This window comes from Dipodomys spectabilis, unplaced genomic scaffold (assembly GCF_019054845.1).
Source record: "Dipodomys spectabilis isolate Male_0828 unplaced genomic scaffold, ASM1905484v1 ptg000590l, whole genome shotgun sequence".
Classification (NCBI taxonomy): Eukaryota; Metazoa; Chordata; class Mammalia; order Rodentia; family Heteromyidae; genus Dipodomys; species Dipodomys spectabilis.
In genome coordinates this window covers 202,712-212,416 of record NW_024871267.1, presented here as the reverse complement: position 1 = coordinate 212,416, position 9,705 = coordinate 202,712, and the positions used below count along the sequence as shown (strand labels likewise).

Genomic DNA, 9,705 nt, shown 5'->3' with positions numbered 1-9,705 from the left:
TAGAGAACACAAGAGCTTCTCATGGGCTGGTTGCCCTTGGGGATGGTTAATAATTGTCTTTCTGGCTTTTGTCTTTAAAACACAAGCCTCAGCCATGGCCTTTTTTTTTCCTTGTTGGTTAGCTTATTCTTGGGCATCCTCCTGTATAGAGGAAATGGGTAAAAATTTAAGGTTCCTGGCAGGGATCCAAATGGGAGCGGACTCCCCTATGGGGAAAACACATCCAAATCCCCTGCCCATAGTAACTAGGGGGTCAGGTCCTCTCCATTGTTGTGTCAGGGGGTGCTTCCACCTGACTTTCACTTGGGGCTTAGGGTTTAGTTATCCCCAGTGCTTCTGAAACCTGGATTCAGTTGCCCCTTTTGAAAAATTTAAAATGTTAATGGTAAACAAAGCTATCTGTAACTGTATATGGGGGCTAACTCCCCCTTTTTTGTTTTATAGGCTATCAGAATACAAATTAAAGGGTTTTTGAATGTCCTGAAGGGCCATAATTACGGCCAGCATTTCCTTATATTGTAATAACTTCTTGTGGTGTCTTGTCTTTTAGCAGGGCAAATAAGGGCACAAGACTATCTTTAGGGACAGAAACCCATGGCAACAGCCAATTGATTTCCCCTAAAAGACTCTGAAGTTGGGTTAAGGTTAGAGAGGCTGGAATATCCAGCAAAGGCTTAAGGGGGCTGGCCTGAGTCAAGGTAAGGTGGGTCCCGAGCACCTTAAAAGGAGCTACCTTTTGAATTTTATTAAGGGCTATGGAAAAACCCCTCTTTTTTAATATGGTGAGAACCTGGGCCAGAAGGCCCTCCAGGCAGCTTGGGTCTCAGTGCCCCAGAATCATATCATCCATGTAGGCATAGACAAGGGAGGTATCTGAACCCAGCACAGGCCCTAAAAGTGTGGCCAAGTATTGTTGGCAGAAGGGTGGGCTATTGGCCATACCCTATGGCAACACTGTCCATTCAAATCTCCGATCAGGCTGGGAAAAATTAAGAGAAGATATAGAGAAAGCAAACTTCTCGCAGTCATCTGGATGCAGAGGAATAGAAAAAAAACAATCTTTAATATCAATCACAACCAAAGTATATTCTGAAGGTATAGCAGGAGTCTAGGGCATGCCTTTTAGGGGCGTTCCTACTAGCTCCATCCTTTCATTTAGGTCTTGGAGCATTTGCCAAGCCCCAGAGGCTTTTTGAATAACAAATACGGGTGTGCTCCAAGGACTTATAGAAGGGCAGATATGCCAGAGGCTTATCTGTTCCTCCACCAGAAAGTGGAGGGCTTCAAGTTTAGGTTTGGTCAATGGCCACTGCTCCACCCAGATTTGGCTTCCTGGCTTCCACCTAATGGGAGGTACTTGGGGGGGGGGCAGTGGCCTTTAGGATTGGAGGTGCACCCGAGCGGGTCCCCTATGTTCTTCTCTGTAATTATGAAAGTCAAAAAAATCCCCTTCCTTAACTCCCTCTAGATCCTGTTTAAGCCTTTGTGCTTCTTCCCCATCCAGGATATCATCATAGGATGCTCGATGGTCTGTAGTGACCACGGCATCCATTTGTCTTAGCATATCTTGCCCTAGTAAATTGGCAGTGAGGTTCTTTGCCACTAAAGGGCGTATCTTTCCCTGTTCTCCATCTGGGCTAGTCCATGTCATAAGGGCAACCGTCTCTTTGGTCTGGGAGTTGCCCCCTACCCCCAATATCGGGGGCCCAGGTGCAAACTTCCAGTCCAGGCACACTTCCTCCTCCCTGAGTATGGTTCGGTCTGCCCCAGGGTCAATTAAGCAGTGAAACCTCTTTCTGCCTATGAGAATACTCATTTTAAGGCGGAGTCCGTCCACCAGGGGGACGGTCCAATGGACCTGGGTAGCCCTGCCATGAGGCTGCCTGGGCCTCACAGCAGGGGGGGTTCCTCCTTGAGTTAAAGGGGCTAGAGGATGCCCCTCCCCAAGTTTAAAGACTTCCCATCTAAACCAAACTTGTATCCCTCCCTGCCCCTGGAGCAGGGTATAGGGGACAGTTTGCCCACGGGCCAGTTGGCAGGGGATTGTTGTAAACAATCCCTCTTAAAGTGCCCCTCCTGCCCCCATTTAAAACAAGTCCCTCTCCCCAATGGCCTTGGGGTTCCTTGGCTCTGGGCTGCCAGAGCCTGAGTAATGACCTCAGTCATTGTAGATGCCTGAGCCTGCAAAGCTAAAGCTAGTGATTGGGACTGATGCTGTTGCGTTCCCACATCCTGTGAGGCCACCACCCATCTGCTCAGGGAACTCTCTCTCAATCCCATGCAGGCCATGCAGTGGTCTGCATTCATCCCTTCCCAGACCAGCAGCTTTACAAACTGATCTCGGAGGTTCCCTGTCAGCAGCTTGCAGTGAACGCTCTGTTGGACTCGGTCTATGAAATCAGGTAGAGGCTCACCCAGTTTTTGTCTCACTTCTGCTATGGGGGACTCAGTAGGCCCATCATCTAGTTTGTACCACGCGGCAAGTCCTGCCTGCCTCACCTGGTCATGGTACGGGCCAGGTATTGCGGCCTGTTGGACGCCGGTGGAGTACCCTTCCCCCGTCCCTGCTAGCATGGCATAAGTAATAGGTATTGCTGGTTGAGCCTGCCGGTTAACCTCAGCTCACACTCTGCATTCCTCCTTAAAGAAAGCACACCATTTAATAAACTGAGAACTAGTGGTCTGGGCCCAGGGAGAGTTTGGGCCATCCTCCGCCACCGCCTTCCGGAGCTCTTTAAGATCCTTAGCTTCCCATGGATACCATTCCAAGGGCCTGTTAGCCCCTGATGCCACATTGACCGGATACGCTTGGGGAAGCAAATCCTGTGGCCGAGAGTCTGGGCTCTTGGGTGGCCCTTCCTTTCCAGAGGAGGTCTCTGAGTAGGTTACTTCCTCAGCCCTTGGTCCCTCCATGTGGTAGGGGTCTAGGTTTTGCAAGTCCCTCTCGCAGGTCTCGTAGGGTGCTGTACCTCCCTTCCAATCAGGGGAATAGGGAGGGGGCCTAGGACCGTCCAGGGCACCTGAGTAGCTGCCTCCACCCCTGCATGCACAGATAGTGCATTCCCGGTCGAATTTGACCTTTTCCTTTTCCTTTTTACTTTCCAAGTCTTCCTGTACTCTTTCTAGGCCTAATGTTGCCTCCTCCTCCTTCTTTTGTGATATAGCATTACCCATACTTAGGGTTTCACTTACCCTAAAAGACCACTTAGCCTCGGCCGGTATCTTTTCCTTTCGTGCCCCATGTTGGGCGCCAGATGTTGGGTCTTCGTCTGTCCCACAAAAGACGGAAGGGGTCAGAGGAAAGGTAAGTGCGGCGCTCGCCCATTCCCCAGCCTCCCTCAGCCCAGGAGACAATCAGACACAGCAGGGAGCCAAATCCAGCAGGTAGAAAAACTCCCACTTTCTTCTTTTCTATAGCTACTAAAATTATATATTAAATATTCAATATTAAGAAATCAGTAATAAGTCACCTATTATTAAAATGATATACTATTAAACTATGATTTGAATTATAGTTCTAACAAATTGTGATGTAAAAAACATTTACTATAATTATGGGCAATATTTTTTAAACTTACTAGCTTGTTATTTGTTTCCTAATTGTGTCATTTGATATTCTTGATCCAAGTCATTCTTTCACCTTAATTGTTTAGTTTTCTATTTTATCTTTCTTGGTCTACTGATTGTGCATTTTGTTTTCCATTTTTAGTGACTGACATCTGAAAATCTGTATGCTAGTTTATTGCTTCCTATATTAAAGTAAAATTACTGCTCTCATAGCTGTTCTACTCTTCTTTGTATAGTATAGTATTTCTCCCACTCCCATCTCCTGTATTGATGCTCTCATTTATTTTATTTTATTTTAAATTTTATTGTCAAGGTAAAGTACAGAGGGGTTATAGTTATGTAAGTAACGTAATGAATTCATTTCTCACTTGTTATCTTTTCCCCCATTTTTTCCCTCTTCCCTCCCAACACCACCCCCCACCACCCCCAAGATTATGTCCAACATATTGTCTTGTGAATATCACTGTTGCATAGGTTCCCCTTTTGTCTCACCATTTTGTTTTTTTCCCTTTCCTTTCCCTGGTTCAGATCAACATATTTACAATATCCAGGTATCAAATCAAATACAGTGACTACATGGGATAAACTATAGGTGGGGAAAACACAAAAGGATAAAAAGAAATCACATAACACATTAAGAACCACAACAACAAAAACATATCTTGGAGTTCACTTCACTTGGAATCACCTTATACAGTCATATGTACATAGCTATTGAACTATTCTGCTCATCTACTAAGATTACCCTTGATGTACAAAATAATGCTCTCCCTATTACCCAGTAATCCCACTTCTGGGCATTTACCCAAGTGACCACAAAAAATGCCTCACTAAAGCTACCAACACAATTATGTTTATCACAGTATTATTTACCATAGCTAAGATATGGAATCAACCCAGTTGCCCCTCAGTAGATGAATGGATCAAAAAATGTGACACACACACCTACACACACACACACACACACACACACACATTCACACATACACATACACATACACACACATGGAATACTATTCTTCCATGGGAAAGAATGATATCACCTCATTTGAAAGAAAATGGAAAATCTTGGAAAAAATATAAGTGAAGTAAGCCAGACTTAATGAACCAAAGGTCCCCTGGTTTCCCTTATTTGTAATAGTTTACATCAAGGATAATAGCATGCATTTTGATTTGACATTTTGTTCTGTGCTGAGCATACAACATTATTGCTATATTGTTTGTTAGTATTTCTGCAGGCAGGCATATTTAAAGAATTATGTTCATCTTATCCATTACTGAAGGAAGAACAACTAAAAGAGCAACCTCTACTAGGAAGAGCAACTCCGACTTACGTAGCTTCATTCCTATGTAAGGCCAGTGTTGTCTCCTTTATCCTCATGTTGTACATTACAACTCTACACTTGGTCATCCCGTCTATCTACTACCTTCTACATTGTAAACTAAATGCCTCAGCAATTCTCATTTGCTTTACTTTTTAAAAAATTTCTCTCTTAATGTTTGAGGTTGGGGTGTGTGAGTGTGTGTGTGAGTGTGTGTGTGTGTGTGTGTGTATGGTTTTACAAAGATCAGAAGACAACGTTTTTCTTCATTTAGAATACATCTTTCAAGTCATTGTAAGTTGTGGCTAATGGGAGAAGTATTTTGCTATTTAAAAGATGAAACAGAAAAATATATTTGTTCATGTACCACAGTTGTTTTATTAGTCTGTAGTTGAAAACTTAACTTCGATTTATATCTTGGCTGTTGATGTGAATAATGTGAATAACAATGAAATACAGATATACTTAAGAGTTACTCATACAGAAATAATCATATGATTGGTGGGTCAGATGATATTTCAACTTTGCATTTCTTTAGAAAACTGCATACTACTTTCTACAATGAGAATACTAACCTGTATTTTGAACAAGAGTGAAGAAAATTTTATTTCTCTACACTCTCACCAACATTATTACCTTTAGAGTTTTTATAAAGGCAGGTTTTTACGATGTGCAGTACCCCAGACTGGCCTTAAACTCAAATCCTCTTACTCCAACCTCCTAACTGCTTGCACTTACTAGCCTTTACCATCACATCTGACTCCTTTGATGTTTTGATTAGTTTTAATAGTTATGAAGTAGTATCATAGTAATTTTGAATTGCATTTCTCTATAATGACTTCTGTTCACAAAGCATTAAGCCAACATGGAAGTGGTATTAAACCCAACTTTGTAAACGCACTGGTGATTTTCAGGGATTTTTGGAAAACAGGTCTATTCAGAACTTTTGTTAATCTCATCTTTAATCTCTCTATACAAAATCAACACTTAATTCAATATAGTAGAAAGGAAAAAAATTAAATTCCTAACATTTTTCAATTTTTAATAACATGATATTGCTTAAATCGTTTTCTGTTTACACTTGAGACTATATAACTCAATTTAGTTGTACCTTTTACAAGGCTATACGTATTTTATTTATTTTATGTTGATTGCTCTTTCCAAAGCCTGCGAGTCTAATTTCCCTTAGCTTCTTTCAGACTCATGTAGTTCAGATTTCAAACTGAAGAATAAATGGAAGAAAGCAAATAAAAAAATACATTTCCTCTCATCTGATGATTCCTCTACAAGAGTGAGGAAAGAGTTCATCCTTCTTAGGACCTATGAAAATATATCAAAAAGAGAATTCATTCTGCTAGATTTTCCCTATCTTTACAATGTAACTTAAATGATGTAAAAAACAATATACTGCTGAGATATGTTGATGTTTTATCAGGTTTGTACTTTTTTATATGGACTTAACCTCAATCTACAACATTACTTCATGATTCTGTCCCTGATATTTTTAAACTACCAAGACATAAGATAATCAACTTGATGTGCAGCATGGGAAGTTATCCATCTGGCTTCCTTCGAAGAAGAGCATGGTAAATAGATAACATTACATCTGGTTATTCACTACATGTAATGGTTTCTGTAATACTTATTGCGTTCTATTTAGTATTTTAAAAAACTGCTGGCTAAACTCAAAGCTCATTCATAGAATTTTATGTTAAGTATTTCACAAGTTTTATTTCTTAATTCTTAAGATAAAATTTGCTTTAATGCTAATGTTATTGCCATTTTAATGTTGGGAAAAATTGTAAATAAGGCACGAATTGTATGGCCCAAAGACACACAGTGAGGAAGGAAATGAGTTAAAGTTTCCAACAGTCTTTCAGCAATACAAAATGATAAGTAAAATCTCTCCATTCTCTTACACTCTCAATTCAATATTCATGTTATCCAAGAAATAATAGCATAGCAATGCCCATGGTTATTTTTTTCTGTTACATTTTGTCTTCAACCCAGATTGTTTTGGTGACATTGGCTTATCATGCACAGAACTGAGCGCATAAATTGAGGTCCAAGGAGGGGCAAATTTCTTCTGTCCCATAGTTCGTTTCCTTTTTAAAAAGTAATAAAACTTTCAAATATCATCACTTACAGTTTTTAAGAATCCAGAAGCGAAATGAATTCACATACAATCAGTGCAAAATGCTTTAAAATTAGTAGATAATAAAACAGGCTCCCGTGAAGTAAATATTTTACTACTTTTAAAATTATTTTTAAAGCCTTGTGCTGGATGGCCACACCTGTAATCCTGTCTACTTGGGATATCTACTCAGGAGCACCAGATCTGTGGATAACAGTTGGAAGACAATCAGAGCAAAAAAAAAATTCATAAGATTATTTTTCAAAACTTTTAATGAACTACCAAAGAGCCAGGAATGGTGATGTAGCTTTTATAGAACCTCATCAATCTAGAGAGGAAATGCCTAGCAAGACCTTGAAGTCCTGAGTTCAAACTCTGAGCATGCCAACACAAATGCACGAGTACTCACATGTGCGCGGGCGTGCACAGACACACAGACACACACACACACACACAAACACACACTTTTGCAAAATACTTTCATGTCAGTGTTTTGCATTAATTTCTTTGTTAACGATATTATATAGGGAAAATGGGGAAAATAAACTTTTCCTTCTCAGATCATTTTCATACATTTTTATTGGAAAAATAACTGTAACAGGGGTCACATTTACATGAGAAAGGTAATGAGTACATTTCCTAAAAAGCTTTGTTACCTCCTCCTTTATTTCCCCCCACCATCCTTTCTCTCTAACCTCCACAAGTAGCCTCTCCTCCCCGTCTCTCCCACCCTGCCTAAATATAAACTTCATTTTTCATCATAATGTCTTGTGCATCTCATTGTTACAATTGGTCAAACGGTATCCCTATTTAAACATTGTGTTTTTACCTTTCCCCTACCCAAATTAGAGAAGCATATATATAAGATATTGGTGCACCAACTTCAAATGCAGTGAAAACCGGTGTTATAATGTGGGGGAGGAACATATAAAGAAACAAAAAAAATCACATCATACATTGTAAGTCCATTAAAAACAATAGCAACGAAAGAAAAAAACCACTTGTGTCAATATCTTGGAGTACATTTCCCTTAACATCATCTTATCTAGTCATATGCACATAGTTTTGACCTTTTTTATTTATCCCAGACATATATTAGTAACTGAAAATAAGGGAAAGCAGGGGTCCTATGTTTCTTTGGACTTGTCTTACTTCATTTAATAAGTTTTTTTCCAAGTCTTTCCATTTCCTAACAAATTGAGTGATGTCATTCTTTCAGATGGAGGCATAGAATGAATCTATCTATCTCTCTATCTCTCTATCTATCTCTCTATCTCTCTCTCTCTCTCTCTATCTCTCTATCACTCTATCTATCTATCTATCTATCTATCTATCTATCTATCTATCTATCTATCTATCTATCTATCTATCTATCTATCTATCTATCTATCTATCTATCTATCTATCTATCTGTCAATCTATCTATCTATCTATCTATCTATCTATCTATCTATCTATCTATCTATCTATCTATCTATCTATCTATCTATCTATCTATTTATCTATCTATCACATTATCTTGCTCCATTCATCAATTGAGGGGAATTGGAATTGGTTCCATACCTTAGCTATCGTAAATAATGTTGCAGTAAACATAGTTGTGCTGTTAGTTTTATTGTGGTCTTGTTTGTGATCATTTGGGTGAATGCCCAAAAGTGGGATTGCTGGGTCATGGGGGGCTTTATGTGGAGCCTTTTGAGGAACCTCCATACTGCTTTCCAAAGTTGTTGAACAAGTTTACATTCCCACCAAGGATTCGGTAGGGTTCCCTTCTGTCAACATACCCTCCAGCACCTGTTGTAAAAATATGGAACACTTCAAGAATTTGCATGTCATCCTTGCACAGGGGCCATTCTAATCTTCTCTGTATTGTTCCAATGTTAGTGTATTTCCTACTGAATTGAGCACAGAACATTTTTTATATATGAAGTGTAATTCATTTTCTTTCTTTTTATTGTGAAAATACTGTACAGAGGAGTTACAATAACATGGGCAAAATAACGAATACCTTTCTTATCAAGCATTGTTGCCTCCTTTTTGTTTCCCCTTCCTCTCCCTTCCCAAACTCCCACTAGCTCTGACACCTGATCTTCTCCCCCATCAACGTTGTAAAGTTCGTTTTACGACATAACGACTTGTATATCTCATTGTTGCAATGGGTCCAACTGTATCCCAATTTAAATGATATTTTTTCCCTTCCCCTCCAAAAATTATACCAACATAAAATACAGTGAAAGCAGGCGTTAAACCTTGGGGGAGGGACATACAGAGCAACATAGAAATCATCTCATAAATATATTAGAAACAATTGGATTAAAGAAAAATCATTTGAATACTTATCTTTGGGTATATTTCCCTAACATCAGCTTATCTGACCTATCCTGCTTGACTCAGACATATACTAGTTATTGCAAATAAGGGAAACCATAGGACCTCTGTTTCTTTGGGCTTGGCTTACTTAACATATTTTTTTCCAAGTCTTGTCATTTCCTAACAAATGGGACAATGTCATTCGTTCTGATAGAAGCAAAGCATTCCATTGTGTATATATACCACATTTTCTTGATCCATTCATACACTGAGGGGCATCTGGGTTGGTTCTATATCTTAGCTATGGTAAATAATGCTATGAAAACATAGTTTTTTGAGTTCTAGGCATATTTTAGATATGAGACCCTTGTC

At 39.6% G+C, this 9,705-nt stretch overlaps 1 non-coding gene across 1 annotated transcript; it reads right to left on the bottom strand.

Annotated features, from left to right (window-relative positions):
* Positions 1-8,824: 8,824 nt before the first annotated feature.
* LOC122100629 lies at positions 8,825-8,928 on the bottom strand. Its single transcript, XR_006146222.1, has one exon. It is a non-coding gene; the product is annotated as a U6 spliceosomal RNA (small nuclear RNA).
* Between the last annotated feature and the right edge of the window lie 777 nt (positions 8,929-9,705).